This window comes from Lepisma saccharinum, chromosome 2 (genome assembly GCF_977018435.1).
Source record: "Lepisma saccharinum chromosome 2, izLepSacc3.1, whole genome shotgun sequence".
Lineage (NCBI taxonomy): Eukaryota > Metazoa > Arthropoda > Insecta > Zygentoma > Lepismatidae > Lepisma > Lepisma saccharinum.
Window position 1 is genome coordinate 117,730,492 of NC_139230.1, and position 16,849 is coordinate 117,747,340.

Below are 16,849 nucleotides of genomic sequence, written 5' to 3' on the forward strand. Positions count from 1 at the left end.
TGAGAAACCCTGTATATGCAGGGAAATATCTCCTGATCTAAGATTCATACTTAAAATGTTAAAACAAGGGTTAGTTTGCGCTATTACTTATGAGAAACCCTGTATATGCAGGGAAATATCTCCTGATCTAAGATTCATACTTAAAATGTTAAAACAAGGGTTGTAAAAAGCGCAAGGTTGTAGACAAGACAAAAACAACACATTAAAAAGTCGTATTAACTAAAATCTTCCTCACAGACCAGCTAGAGCTAAAATCATTTGATAAAACACTGTCATCATCTCCCAACAGGGATGACAAACAGCTGGCGAGATTAGAAGTCTGCTGGAGGAAAGCAAAATCGGAACATTCAACAAGAATATGTAGAATACTTAAAACGACACTACAAATACAGCACATGCTGCAAGTGACCATGGGTTAGACGGCTGTGTCCAATACACAGTCGAATAAGAACTTCTTCTTAACTAGAGAGAGAGGGAGGAACGCCATGCAACTATGGAGGGCTTAATCGCGTGAAGCTTCTTCCTCGCTGCCGCAGCCCACATTTTGGAGCTTGTCAATTGGATCACGTGACATGTTCTTGATGCCTGTCTTGGCGGTCAGTGTTAACGGACATAATGATTTCCTCTGTCCCGACTGTCCCACTCACAGAGGATGCAACAGTATTTCATGTAACCTTCTTGCATACATCTTATCCTGTCGCACTAATGTATAATTTCGAGCATTCATTCTTTGTAACAAAAGAGAAACACACTTTCGGAGTTTGTACCATATGTTTCTTATGTAACTTTCAAATTTTGTATTTTTCGGTAAATGACAAGTAATACACGGAAACAAACTGCAGATTCGTTTTTGTCATGCACATATACATTATAATCACACATTTTCATCTACAGGACAAATTTCGTGTTGTGTAGCGAATCAATTTAGAGTAAATTTTCTGTGGAAAGTTTCATGCCCCATTTAGTTGTGTGGAGTAGTGTTCATGTTTTAACCCCTTAAAGAAAAGAGTCAAAATTTCCATTTTTGCCGAGTGAATGCCAAGGCGAGGAAGGAGTGATGGAGCACAAACAAATTATGGACTGCTGAGCAATGGGAGACCGTTATGTTCCGATGAATCGTCATTCACGCTAGTTCCAATTAGGGATGGCCAGATCCGGATCCTGACGGTTGGTTCCGGATCCTAAGGATTTGGATACAAAATTTTTTCGGATCCTAAGGATTCGGATCCAAAATTTTTTCGGATCCGGAATTTTCGGATCCGGATCCGTTTTGCCATTTCACATGCGCTTCTTTGAAAAGTAAGAATGTGTTTATAATATATTGTTACCTGCTAATATACACACACACACACACACACACACACACACACACACACACACACACACATATATATATATATATATATATATATAATATACATACATACACACACACACACACACACACACATATATATATATATATATATATATATATATATATATATATATATATAGTGTGTGTGTGCGCGCGTGCGCGATTTGTAATTAATTAATACACTTACAAGGGAGGTCTAAGTCTCCCCCTCCGATTTCCATGAAACTTGGCAGGTGTATAGAGGACCCCCCCAAATGTCAAGATGAGGAGAAATTGAAGTGGGGATCTGACCACGAAATCACGGAAATATGGCATAGGAAGAAACAGGGGGCATAGGCCCTCTCTATACACCTGCCAAATTTCATGGAAATCGGAGGGGGACACAGGGGTCAGATGATCCCCACGTCAATTTGCCCTCATCTTGACATTTGAGGCGGGTTTTCCCCCCTAGAACAGTTTTTTAGCCGAAACAAAAAAAAACATATTTCTTCCTTTGGGCCCCTCTATACACCTGCGAAGTTTCATGAAAATCGGAGGGGACACAGGGGTCAGATCCTTACTTCAATTTGTCCTCATCTTGACGTTTGAGGGGATTTTGCCCCCTAAAACAGCTTTTAGCTGAAACAAAAAACACGTATTTCTTCCTTTGGGCCCCTCTATACACCTGCCACGTTTTATGGAAATCGAAGGGGAACACAGGGGTCAGGTCCCCACTTCACTTTGTACTCATCTTGACATTTGAGGGGAGGTTGCACCCTAGAACAGATTTCTAGCCGAAAGAAAAAAGAACACGTATTTCTTCCTTTCGGCCCCTCTATAAATCTGCCAAGTTTCATGCAAATCGGAGGGGGACACAGGGGTCAAATGCCCACTTAAATTTGTCCTCATCTTGACATTTGAGGGGGGTTGCCCCTAAAACAGTTTTTTAGCCGAAACAAAAAAATACGCATTTCTTCATTTGGGCCCGTTTATACACACACCTGCCAAGTTTCATGGAAATCGGAGGGGGACACAGGGGTCAGATCCCCACTTCAATTTGTCCTCATCTTGACATTTGAGTGGGTTTTGCCCCGTAAAACCGTATTTTAGTTGAGACAAAAAAAAACACGTACTTCTTCCTTTGGGCCCCACTATACAATTGCCAAGTTTCATGGAAATCGGAGGGGGACACAGAGGTCAAATGCCCACTTAAATTTGTCATCATCTTGACATTTGAGGGGGTTTTGCCGCCTAAAACCGTTTTTTTTGGGCTGAAACAAAAAAACACGTATTTCTTCCTTTGGGCCCCACTATACACCTGCCAAGTTTCATGGAAATCGGAGGGGGACACTTAGATAACCTCCCTTGTTAGTCTTACACTTTGTAATTATATAACACTACATATATTATAGTGTTTTATTTTAATTTGTAAAACTGTAACTGTAGAACAATTGTATAATTTTTGTATAACATTTCTATCTTGTTATATGTGTTAAAGGTTTCATCCTGGAATGGAATGTCTCACATTTATGTGTGTTTTTATTCCCAATACATTCGAATGAATACATATTCGTTCAGTGGCATTTACAAAACCACATCTGACATTTTATGTTAAACAAGCAAGATTATTTTTTGCACGAGTGTGTTAGCCGATGCGTAGCAAAGTATTTTAGGAACAACACTCGAAAAAAATTCTTGTAGGACTAACTAATGAAAAATTTCTTTTTAATCGAAGATCATAATACCGTTTAAGGTGTGGTAATATTATAATGGGATTGAGATACGAAACTCTCGGATCCGGATCGGGAACTTTCGGACCCGGATCCAGATCCGGAACTTTCGGATCCGAATCCAGATCCAGAACTTTCGGATCCGGATCCAGATCCGAAATTTTCAGACCAGGATCCGGATCCGGAATTTTCGGATCCCGATCCGTTTGGCCATCCCTAGTTCCAATCACAGGGCGAGTTTACGTGTAGAGAACATGAGCCCGAACGTACGAAAATATTGTCTTATGACAACGGTGAAGCTTGGTAGAGTTTCGTTCATGGTGTGGACCATCATACAATGGTATTCTGTAGGCCCCCATTACCACTTTGAAAGATTATACGACAATGGAAGACCATGTGTAATTTTGAGCGACCTGGTTCATCCCACTGTACAGCCATTGTGCGCTGTTTGATGCACCTTTTACCAAAATTATTTCCTCTGAAGCTGCTCCTTGACACGGAGACGAGGTTTGCGCCTTTCCTGGTGGCCATTGTCTCTAGATTTCAATATCACAGAACACCTTTGGTGGGTTATGGAGAACATGGTTTGGACCCGTTATAAAAATCCAGCACTCCGGAACGAACTGCCACCGGTTATGCATGAAGAAAAGCATAGAGCTACATTCCATACAGCAGAAATCTCAAAGGGGTGTCTATAGGATATCCACAAATGTCCAGATCAGATCCATGGATATTATGGGTATCCATTAGAGTCCATAGGATACCCCGTCCTGAATATCCAGTTCTGGATATCAATAGGACGTCCATGGGATATCCCGTCCTGGATATCCAGAGAATGTTCAGTAGAAATCCATTGGATATTCCCTGGATATTAATATGTCCGTCGAGAGGACATCCATAGGAAGGATATGATATAGACATACTCTGGATATTTTTTGAACATTTTTTACACATTCTGTGGAACATTTTTGGATACGTTTTGGAGACTTTGTGGATTTTTTTTGCATATGTTTTGGATATTCTGTTGATCATTTTTGGACATGTTCTGGATATTCCATGGATCACTTTTGAATATTTTTCGGACATGAGTGAGAACTTAGTTCACGTGAACGGGACGTTATCTTGGTGTTTTTATTTAATTTTGCACAAGGATATATTCTGGACTAAACTTGGACCTAATCTGGACATTATCTTGATATTTTCCACACATATGTTGGATACGAATAGAACATTCCTGAACTAGATTTAATCGTACCAAAGCTCTCGTACACACATGTGTCTATAACAGGATACTCCTCTCTCTCTCGCACACAGTAAAAAATATCAGGATAACGCACAATCAAATAAAAACATCCAGATAACGTCCCGTTCACGTGAACCAAGTCGCACTTATGTCCGAAAAATATCAAAAAGCTATCCATGGAATGCCCAAGACATGTCGAAATATGATCCATAGAACGTCCAATGTTTTTATAAATATTTAGAATAAAATTACATTTGTGCAGGGAGTGTTTACTCAAATTAAACGTCAACTAGAAAACGATATTCAGGAAAGTTGTTTGTTTTAATGACCCTATGTATACACTGTGTAAATTTTCACGGTGACATTCTGTACCCTGCTTCTTTAGAGACTCGAGACAAGAACGAGTTGGATGTTTATAAATCGAGACGAGATAGACACCGACAGAGGAATTTACAACTTAGACGAGAAAAGAACGAGACAGGGATTTGTAACTCGAGACCAAGACACTAAGAAGTCTCCTCTCGTCTCGTCCCGATACAGTCCCTAACATTATAAACACCATTAAGCCTTGTTTCCATTATATGAAAAACTCAATATGAGGCCAAGAAAATAGAAAGGAAAGGTGAAGAAGACACAATGAACTGGAATGAGGGACTGAAGATAAACAAAGATTGGAAGAAGGTGTTAGAAAGAGTACAAAGGACAAGAGAGAAAGAGGAGAGAAGATGGAAGAAGAATGAAGGAAAAAGAGGGTGAGATAAAAAGTCGAACCACATTCCAGATGAAATAAAATGTTTAGCTAAATCGCCTTTCAGGTGAAAGTACAGTTGACAAGGGAAAGCCACCTGCTAGAATGCTCCAGAACAACTTTCTAATAGTCTGGAGGGGAGTAACTTTGTGTATATATATCGTTCTGTTTTGTACCTTGTTACATTTGTACTTGGTGCAGAGTCTGAAGAAGACCTTGCTAGAAGGTTGAAACGTTACGTTTGGTTTATATTTTATAATAAAATAAATTTTTGCCTTGGTCAGCATATTGAGTTTTTCATACGAGATATTATGAACACAAAACAGGAACTGCACGTGGATCACTTTGAAATACCTGTCACAAAAGCAAAGGAAATACACACCAGTTTACAAGAGAGAATATGTGCTTGACTTCTCCATCGCATTATGTCACTACTCTTTTTCCTTGTCACTTCTTTAGGTTAGAACTTTCGCTTAAATAATATGCAATCAATCAAGCGCTCGCGCTCGCTTGAGCCACAACGTCGATGAGAGCGGCGCCCTCCCTTGTTTTTCAGGCATCTTTCACCCCAGTTTACTTCTTTAAATTTATTTCTTGTATTTCTAGTGATCTGTGAATTATATCCCATTTTATTTATTACATTTCTGTTTCAAAATGTTTACTTGTTTTCAAACAACGGAATACATCGTCGAAGCGAACAACTCTCAGCGCTGACAAAAAGCACATGTTCTTCAAAGCTGCCCTGAAGAATCTGGGGCAGTTCCATCTGTGCTTCACAAATCTCATATAGTATAAAATAACTTAAATAGTTTTCGTATTTTCTATTGACACGACAAAAACATATTAGTACGAAAGTACTAGAAACAGCGTAGACAGTTGACTAAACAATACGCAAATTTAAATGAAAATATGTAACATCTGCGCTCACTATGTCCACGTCCATAACAATGCACAGTGATCTAAGATGCCGAAAAAATCGGAAAAAATACTGGAACTCGCTATTGAACTCCTAAATTAATGCAAATGTGTAAGATAAGCAATTTTAGGAGAAAATGATATTTTGGGTTTACATAATTGGTATGAAATTTTAATTTAAATTTTTACATAAAAGTTATATTTTATGGCCGACCTCAAAAAAACACTTGGTTGTAACGGAAGGCACTTGAGGACTGAAATGCATTCCCAGAAATAGATAAATAATAATAATAATAATAATAATAATACTATTGATAATGACGATAATAAGGATGATTATAATAATAATATTAATAAAAATAATAATAGTGAAAACTATAGTTAAAATACACTTATGTACTAGGGTTTATGTGATTCATATAGCCTATGCGGAAAATAATATAAAGAATTTGGAACTCGAATAATTTGTTCGGTAGTATGTAATACCACAGAAAACCCTATTTCAGCAAACAGTAGTAACCAAATTGTAATAAACAAAACTTCTATTACTTCGACATTTCATTAAACTTTTTACGATTTATCAAAAATGAGTAGAATCATTAAAATTAAAATGTAATCAATATCCGATAAAGAGTAGCCAAGATAGGTGGAGTAAAATCATTCAATCTCCGTTGCAATTTTAAACGGCCATCAAATTTCGAAACTGTTCTATTAAGATGCATGTCGCCTATTTTTGTCTTCCATAGATCCTACTGAATAAGTACTGTTGGTCTCACCCGATCCCCCGTTTAAAACAGCATAACAAAAGGTCAAAAATATTAGAATCCAAACCAACTCTGTCCAATATGCTTATTGAACACAAGTTCAGATGAAATGATTTCTAAAAGTCTTCAACAATGAAAGAAGTTTACCAGAAATTAAGTTTGAAATGGCAATAAAAGAAGTCTCTAGGTGAGCAACGAATTGATTATTTAGTACAAAAATATTATGTTAAATCAATATCGGTAATGCAAAATTGGCACGATGTAAAATTCGATAAAAATAAACAAATTTTAACTCTTGAATTCAACTATAAATAAATATACACTTAAACATAATAACATAAGAAACTTACAGGATTTCTTGAGCAAGCTGACATATTCCTTGTGCAGGGAAAGCATTTCCCCAAGTTTCTTCATTAGGTCTTGAAGTTCATGCATCTGTAAAGTAAAAGCGTATATTTTTCAAAGACTTTTCTTTGTAAATATAAGGAATGTAAAGAAACAAGTACGTATATGTGCATAAGTGTCCTAAATTTATTATTATTATTTTATTATTATTATTTTATTATTATTTTATTATTATTATTATCATTATTATTATTATTATATCCTTAGAGAGACTTTCAAACTTGCTTCTCAAGATGAGCACAACCCTTTGCATTTCACACAGTTAGTGTACTGAATTCCATAGTTATAACGTTTTTTTTAAATTCACTTTTACATACCTCGTTCAAGAAAAAGCTTAAGAGTTAAGAGGAATTTTAGTCTCAAAGTTTAAGTAGTTTGACGTCTTCCATACTTTAATTTTGAATTTTGAAACTATAAAACCATTTATTCTATGGACAATGGATTAACTTTAAATGGTAGAATATGGTGAAAACGTAACTTGATTCTTGTATTTTACAATCATTTTTTCAATCTAAGACAGTTTTTACTTCGGTTATTACCTTCGAATACAAACTAACTAAAATTTACTTATGTTATTAACGATAACAATTCAAATCTCTCTGCTATTTTGTAACTTTAAATAAACGAAGTCAATTACCAGCGGGAAGCTCGTCCTACCGACATCCATTCACAAGGTACATATTGTGGACAGCCAAGTGCAGGCCAAAACCGAGATGTGTGGGACATAACTTGGGTCCAGTATGCCAGATGCCTACCCAAGATTGTTTCCTCTCTTCAGGCATTCCGTAACAGGATCAAAAGAGAAATCTCATCCACCTCAAAATATTTGCGGGGCTTATGGCCAGGGACCGGATTAACAATACTTTTTCCTGAAATCTGGTGCACAGAGAGGGCGCATGCTGAACACTGCTGTACCGACATAAACTCTAATTACTGTTTGTTATTACTTCGGCGCCACATTTACATCTGGCGGTGAAAATGTGAACTACTTTTTCCATCAGGGGCCTCCCGATGGCGCAGTGATAGCGTCGTCGCCTTGCAATCAGGAGGTCCCGTGTTTGATACCCGGTGGAGGCACATAATGGTTAAGATCCCACTTCAAACTGGAGGTCCAGTTCCGATTAGCCTTAGGGTAGGCCGGGGCCATATCGACACTGGGCTATATCTTTCGACGAAAGAATATACGATCCTAGCTCATTGTTAATACTTGGGTTGGCAAACTGCATGGCGTCAGTGGAGCAGGAGAACCTACACGGTTGAGACGCGCACGACACTGCTGCTGTTTGTAAATTGATGTGCCTTTAAAAAAAATGGTTTTGGAAACAAGATATGTACTCTGCATGTGCATTTTCGCATAGTTAAACAGATAAGCTTTAGAACGTAAGCTGTACAAGCCACATTATTATGAGTAGAGAGCGGAAGTTGATGAAATTTCATTATTTATCTGACATCTCGGACACAATGAACATTAAATTAACACAATATTACACTTCGTCTAGATCACAAAAAAGGTAATTTTAAAGTGCATTAATTGTAATTCTTGCCAGTTTTCAGGTTTTAGGTCATTTTCCCAGATTTTCGGCATTTTCCCGTCATTTTCAAGGGAAAACGATTCAAAGAGGTGTTAAAAAAGGATCTTCCTCCGGGTTCCTTGACAGAAATGACGACTAAGGCTACATTAAATAAGACTTTTTTTTCTATGGCCTTTATTGTTAAGGCCTACTCTTACTGTATTAACATCTTGAATGTATTTCAAACCCATTAATAACTCAAAAGCTAAGCTGAAACCTAAATGTTGACATTCTTAATTTTGGGCATGTTCCACTTGATTTTATCCCAACACAAAAAATGTGAAAATACACACCATATTTCCACACTTTTGCCATTTTTGGTGATCTGATTTTGTTAATTAGGGTCGCCTTTCTTGCACTTCTGGCTAATCGCGACGATAAGGATGTATGACGATATAATGAAATTGATTTGAGGGATACTCACAAAGAACACGCATGTCCAGGCCAGGATTCGAACCTGGGACCCATCGAGCTGTTGCGTTTAAAATTATATGCAAATTATTTCTTAAAACTTACAGAACCAAGTGTAGAATCCCAACGATATAATCTTTAAGCAATTATTTGATAGGTCTGTATTATCATCAAAATTTGTCTTTGAAGATGAAGGTGATTCCAAGATGCCAAATGTTGACACGGACAGACGGATATATTAGCATGACCGACGCATAAGGGTGTGCTTTTCAGCTTAGATAATTTATAACCTAAAACTCATACAGTCATTTATATCCATTAAGATCTTTGAAAATGTGAAAAGAAGATCAAAACGTGGATAATTATAAATATATAAGTAAAAATTCGCCATCTCCTCCTACAAATAAGACGGCCTCAATTATGCAAAATTAGATTGATTTGTTCTTTTAAGTCCACTTTTTGCACAGTAACGCTAATCAGGACTGGACCTACTGTTTAAAAATGGATCCCAACCATGTGCCTCCACCAGGTCTCGAACCCGGGACTGGACCCCTTGATTACAAGGCGACGACTCTAGCACTGCGCCATCGGGGAGGCCCATGCAAAATTCGAGTAGGCCTATAAATAATTTCATTGACTACATATTTATAACCTTAGTGAATTCTGCTATGGTGTAAAACAAGGAGATAAGAATGTACGTGTTATTCAAATCTAGTTTTCTTGTATACGATCTCTCCAACTCTTTTCATTACCTGGGAAGCAGTCAGATTAGGTTCTTCAGACAGAGCATGACATCTTTCTGTGAGGTTGCCGATCTGCAAATACAAACAAATTGGATATCTTAATAGAGTAAGAATTTATTAAATTCAAGAGCAACTTTTCTTAGAGAATTCAACCTAACACCGTCACTCAAGGAGCTGATCCTTTTGAAAAGGTGACCCTGACTGCAATTCATTACTGCTGACCTACTTCTCCCCTTTCCCATAACACAGAACAAAGAGGTGCCTGTTTATGGCGCAACTCGACATCCTTTGGCGACAGAATGTCTGGAGACAAGTTTGCGTCTTTCTTTGGACAAATAACCAATAGTTGTTCCCGGGTTTCTTGCACCCAAGGGCGGGCGTTCGCAGGATTTTTTCTCCGGGGGGGGGGGGTAGAGAGTAAGATTTCATACCTTGCCCTTCAGCCATAGAATTCAAATTGAATAGAAGATACTTTGGTGTTGTATATAAGTTCAGGCTCGAATTTACTATTTAGATAGAAACTGGATTCGCCTTGCTTCTTTTCCATAAACAACTATCACTTTCTTGATGAACACACAGTTCTATGTTTTTCTGCACTTTTCACAATGCATACAAATAAAAGAGAGATCACTTAATATGCTGTCCTTCATGGTACCTTCAGCCCCTCAGCTAGATATTTTGACGCCGTACGCAGGATTGTGGTTTGCCACTTCCCCTCATCCTCTCCCCCAACTACCATGCACCGACATTTTATGCGTGTTCCACGATATTTTCATATTGTGCCATGGTTATTTAATATTGCTCTGCAGGGAGTTTTTGAACCCTTTGAAGAGATTTGTATTGTCTGCAAAACTAAACAGGTTTGTGCATACGCTGATGACATAGCTCTAATAGCACGAAATGTGAATAGCCTAAAATAAATTGTTACGAATTCGATTCAATAAGAAAATAAAATGGGTTTGAAAATTATTGAAAGTAAACCAAATATCTGAAAATAACAATAAGTAAAGGAACATCTTATACAAGACCTAAAAGTTGACAAGTATAACTTTGAAGGGATTGAAAGTTTTGTTTATCCTGGATCAACAGCTAATAATAATAATAAACTCAGTGAAGAAATACAAAATATAATATTGGTAGGAAATCGAGCATACTTTGCAAATCTCACACTATTAAAATCACATCTAATATCAAGATCAACAAGAATGAAAAAATATATAAAAAAAATAAAACCAGTGATTGTATATAACTTAGAAAGTTGGAATATTAGTGCCGAAGATGCCAACAAACTACGTGTATTTGAAAGAAATATAATACGAACAATTTATGGACTTGTCAAAAATGGAAATATCTGAAAAATACACAATAACATGGCAATATACAATATATTAGAATATGAAGATATTGTGAGATTTGTAAAATCAAATCTATTAAGATGAATTGGACATGTTGAGAGATTGCAGGAAGGAAGGATATCAAGAGCTATTCAGCGTGCCAAAATGGAATACAGAAGAAAAAAGAAACACCACGAACCCGCTGGCTAGATGAAGTGGCGAGTGATCTCAAGACACTAGGAGATAGAAATTGGAAGGATAGAGAAGAATGGAGAGCTTTTATTGGAGAGGCCAAGGTTTATCCAGAACAGTAGTGCCGGAAAAGTAGGTAAGTAAGTATGTATGAGTGTGAATGCTTGAATGATAGTGAGGGGTTGTGTAATGTGTCTATTTGCATGTGTGTTATACCGCGTTGAACAAAATTAAATACCAATGATAATGAGGATATATTATATATATACAATCATAAATCATAGTCATCTGTAAGATATCGTAAATGTATATTGTATATACCGCGTGAGGCACCTAAAAGTACCACCTGAAATAGCGAAGAAACCAGAAACAGTAGCGATGTGAGGTTTGCGGGAAACAATAATATCAAATGGGGCTCGTAAATCGGAGGTATGGGATGGGTCGAAAAATATCGACAAATGGGGCATCTGGAGCAAAGTCATATTTTTTTTAAATGGAACGATATACAATAACATGCATAATATAAAAGAGCACACGCAGAGAAACACAACGCCGTTGGTCTCATGCATCTACTGCACATAGGAACGAAGATATGGCCATGTGAAAATATGTAAACAAACTAACAAGTGGCCTACTTGACCGTCAGTACCACGGCATGTACAAGTATGAGATGTCGGAAGCCATTTGGACAAGATGAAGACAGAACGTGTTAAAGGAAGAAAACATACAGTAGACATCGTCAGCACCATGTATTTCTCACCCCGGGAGCTTTTGGTACAGTGACCTAAGGTTGACACTTAGTCCGGAGACCGAAGTCCCCTTCCTAGGTGTCGGGCCCAGCTAACGGTTTTGATTCCAGGGTACGTGTGACCGGATCGGTTTTTACCCCCGACGAATAGCCGACTCGTGCATAAAGTGACGTTGAATAATAATAATAGTAATCAATAATAATAATAATTGATGTTAGCCAGCAGAAATGCTTTGCTGACTTAACGTTGAACTAAAATATAAATACCACCAGTTATGAGGATAAGTATACTATATGTTTAAACACAAATCATAGTCAAACATAGATAACAAAAATGTATATTATGTAACACACAAAAATAGACAGATTACACAACCCCTCACTATCATTCAAGCATTCACACACTCTCTCATACCGCAGGGGAATAATTACATTAAGATAAGTACATTGGCCCTTTTTAGATACCATGCAATATTTAGTTCTTCATAGGAATATTAAACTGCGCCCGAAGACGTTAATGTGCTTAGAATTAAAGATACTAAACTTTCATCTGCGCGTGCTCATTACATTCTGCCAACGGGCATGACACGTAAACTTTTTATTCTTGCAATTTACCAAAACATTTAAATAATTATTGTTTAAATTATTACTAATGCGCCTTGGAACTTCAGTAACATTAGGCAGGGCACGCAACTCGTGCAACATAGATATCAACTGCAAGGCATACATGTTTACAGAATAAATGAAGACACTTATGTATGAATATATATTAAAAATAGCACGCAGTTAATTTACTTCCTCACTTAGCAAACTTGAGGGATGATTTCTGCAATAGATACACGATTTATGCAGTTTTAATCAAATATTACCGAGTAAAGCATATAAGGTGACAAACAAAAATATTACTCAACAGTTCGGCGCAGAGCGTGGAAAAACAACAGTATGCTGTGAATCGATCTTCCTAATTAGCAATTGTTTTGAAATTTAGATTATGTTGGCAAGAAATAATTATAATCAATACCTTCGCGACTTTTAACTTTAAATACTGGCATCCTTTCGTCCGACGGCCGATCTTTGGAGGCTTGGGTAGATGATCACTCACACATATAGAAAATTAACAGTAGGATACTATACCATCTCGACGTTCTAGACGTTCCAGCGACGTTTACCGTAGTCCTCTAAACGGCTGCGTGACGTCAATGCGCGGTCCTCTTTGCGACACTAACACTTCCCCACGCTACTTCTTTGTAGCGGCACTTCGCAATCTTCTTTGACACACTTTCCTTCTACATCACGGCGATCATAGACGAGGGAAAACAACCTCTCTGTCATCTTGTCGGCCTCGTAATGGAGCGATTAATTGATTCGCATCGTCTCTCTCTCTACTCGGGGGACGGCGAAATAAACGGGCGAAGTTCCTTTACCGGGGGTACTCGTGGATTCTCGCTGCTAATCTCACGCGGGACGTCGGCGTCGTCTCAAGACGCAGTAGGTGTCGCTTCATTATCTCAATCTTCTCTTCTAGACGGTAGATCTAAGTGTGGGCTGGTGTCGCTTCATCTTCCAATTTCTCTCTCTCTCTCTCTTTTTCTCTCTCCGTAGAATTCTCGTCGGGCGTCGGCGTCTGGACTGGCGGCTTTCGGCGGTATCATTTCATGGCTTCTAATCGGGCTGTGAGCGTCGTTTGTGGCGATGTGGTGTTTGTGACGGCGTTTTAGTGGTGTGGCGTCGCGACGCTGAGCGATGATCTGCTGCGTTGTCGGCTTCGTGCAGGCTAGGAAGACCCAAGGCCCTCCTTCTCTCGTGATTAGCCCGCCATAGTGGTATTAATGTTCCTCGTCACAAAACGAATAACGCGAATCCAGTGCACAAGTCACTAATTAACACTGCGTATTCGTACAACTAGTCACTGTCACTCACTCACGCAGGATAAAATACACGGCGCGGTAGAAAAAAAGACAAAGTCCCGAATCTTTACTCCGACTGTCGCAGAGGTGTTGTCGGTTCAAAAACTGGCGGTAGACTGTACGTGTTTGTTCGTTCTGCCACTATATAAAGACAGCTTGAAACTTCGAATACAACGGACTGACTTTTAGGCGCGGGAATCTGAAGTTACGACGTTGGTGGTCAAGCGTCCATTTTTTGCCTGGTCCAGCTTCTTCAAGCACACGTGTTGCCTTAAAATGGGGTGAAAAGAATAGTTCTACCCTCATCCGGTACGTAACATGTTCCTTCAGTAATTGGCCTCCCAAGTTGACTTTCCGTCGCCAAATGCACAAAAGTCGCTCAAAAATAGTGAAAGATTTATCACAGCACATTGTTGGTCCGAGCTCCTACGACCGAAAGGGGGAAAAGTTAACAAAAGCAGAGAAACACAAAAGGTTTAGAAACGTGGTGTTTTTCTACCGAAGCTTCACGAGGATACGAAGTTACAGAAAAATATAAAATAACGAAAACCTAGGATAAAAAAAAAGTAGGTGACAAAAACTGATTGTCATATCTCGCCCCCCCTAACTTGAAAAAAAATTGTAGGCTTGAAAAATCGCTCTCGGCTGGGGAGATTTTTGAAGGTTACATATTTTTTTAAAACACCCTATATATGAATACTTTTTTGAAACACCCTGTATGTGAACCTATACATGAAAAATACTTTTTATGTGAGCACCCTGTATATAAAATTTCACACAAAAATACCTTGATGATTCACAATAATAATACACAAGTAAACAGGGCTCAAATAATACATAATACCAAAATACATAATGTTGAAAAATAGCAATGATATTAACAATATAGAAATAAGTGACATATAAATAAAACACAAAACAAATCAAATTGTAGCTTCTCTTCACAATGTCTCTTAAGTGCCCAATGGCAAATTGCAGATTTCGCGATACCTTTTCATCCAATCTTCCCGTTTCTCTTCAGAGCAGTTCCATCGTTTGCAATTCTCCACGTGCTGCGGCGCGAGTTGTTTTCCTGTTACGCAATCATCAAGATCCAAGATGTTCGTTGCAGGTTTGCCCTTACAGAAATATGGTCCATCGTACATGAAAAATAATTTCTTTATTTTTCCTTCCACCTGCGAGCTCAGGCCGTGGTTCTTTACGAACACGAGATCTCCTTGCTTGATCTCAGCGCCGGCTCGCGTCGCCTTTTCATTCGCCTTTCTCCTGGCGCTCTTGGTACGCTCTACGGCCATCAAGATTTTCTCACTGAGTTTTGGGTCGCGGTCATCCTCCTGTAACCCGAAGTGACGTATCACATCTCTTCGTTGGACACTTCCGAAGTGAAGCTCCGCGGGTGTAAATCCTAACCTGTCGGACTCCGTGCTATTGAGTAAAAGTGCAACAGAAGTGACATGCTTGCTCCATTCCTGGTGGTTACCGTGGCAGAACACTCGCAGCAGTCGGTTCATCTCGCAGTGCATCTGCTCCACCTGGTTCGCCTGCGGCCTGTAAGACGGTGTCCAGAGGGGTTTCACACCGTAAGCTTGAAGGATATCTTTCCAGACACTGCTGGTGAACTGTGGCCCTCGGTCTTCCATTAAGCCTCGCAAAACCAGGATCCTTTCATTATCCCCTAAGGACAGCTCCTCTGAGGTAGTTTCAAATCTCTCCAAAAATGCAGACGGTAAAACCCGATCAGTCCCGTTGAATCTTTTGAAATGGGTTTTATATTCAAGAGGAAAAATAGCTCTTCTCGCAATTGTGGGTACCGAATAATGACCTTCGCTGCTGGTGGTCGCTAGTCGAGTGGGTAAACCGGGGAAAGTCTCATTTACCGCTAGCTCATTGATACTTTTCAATTCAGGCAAAGGGTCCTCGTTATTGCTGGTGGTCGAAGTACCTGGGTTCGTCCTCGTAGCCGTGGGCGTTTCTCGTCGCTGAGGGTGAGAAAGGTCCAAACTGTCCATTCTTTTTTCCAAGGCCTGTATCTTTTGGGAATGGTCATCAACCTCGCCTATTGTTTTCGCCACGCGCTCTCTCAAACCTTGCGAGTCCTCGTGACAGCTCGCCTCAAGTAGTGCCAGTTCCTCGTCCGTCTGGTCTGTCCGTCGCGACAGTGTTGCCAGCTGCTGGTCCTGGTCATCAACACGGGAATCCAAGCGATCGACTTCTGCGTTGAGTTTCTTTTCATTGTCTTGCAAGCGCGTGGAAAGACGATCAGTTATTTGTTCCACCGAAATACGCACCACTTCCTGGAATCGGGTCTCAAGTTGTTCGATTCGCTTTTGTGTGTCTGCGTGCTCCGCCCGGATCAGCTGTCTTATCATCTCGAACATCCTGTCGTTGGTGCCGGCGCCATTATTCAATGCATCATCTGTTTTTTCCATCGGAGCGACATCTTCCGGGGGGGAAACGGTCAGCTGATTCGGATCTTCAGAAGGTGGCGTGGATTCAGTATTTACAACTAAGCCCCCGTGTCCTGACGTTCCTGACGAAATAACACAAGTACTACAGCGCGGCTGCGCTTCGTTCGATGGGTCCATTTCACTTAATGGGATTTCAATCCCGCAAACTACACACTTCCGTGCTTCGCTCATCTTTCCATAAATAATTTTCTCACTTCTCAATTTCATTAGATATTTAAAAACACTCACTATGACCTGAGGTCGTCAGAAGATAAATCTGCACTTCAAAATATATAACGCACTACAGAAAAACAATACCAACAATAACCTATCAAAAATGCAGAGAGGAGGGCAC

The 16,849-nt window shown here is 39.2% G+C and overlaps 1 long non-coding RNA gene across 1 annotated transcript in view; it reads right to left on the reverse strand.

Moving 5' to 3' along the window:
* Positions 1-16,849, reverse strand: part of LOC145984477 (uncharacterized) — a 75,709-nt gene that overhangs the window by 11,726 nt on the left and 47,134 nt on the right. Inside the window, exons 3-4 of the long non-coding RNA XR_014441324.1 lie at positions 9,876-9,938; positions 7,087-7,171 (exon numbers count right to left, since the gene is read on the reverse strand). This is a non-coding gene — a long non-coding RNA (uncharacterized LOC145984477). The remainder of the gene's footprint in view (positions 1-7,086; positions 7,172-9,875; positions 9,939-16,849) is intronic.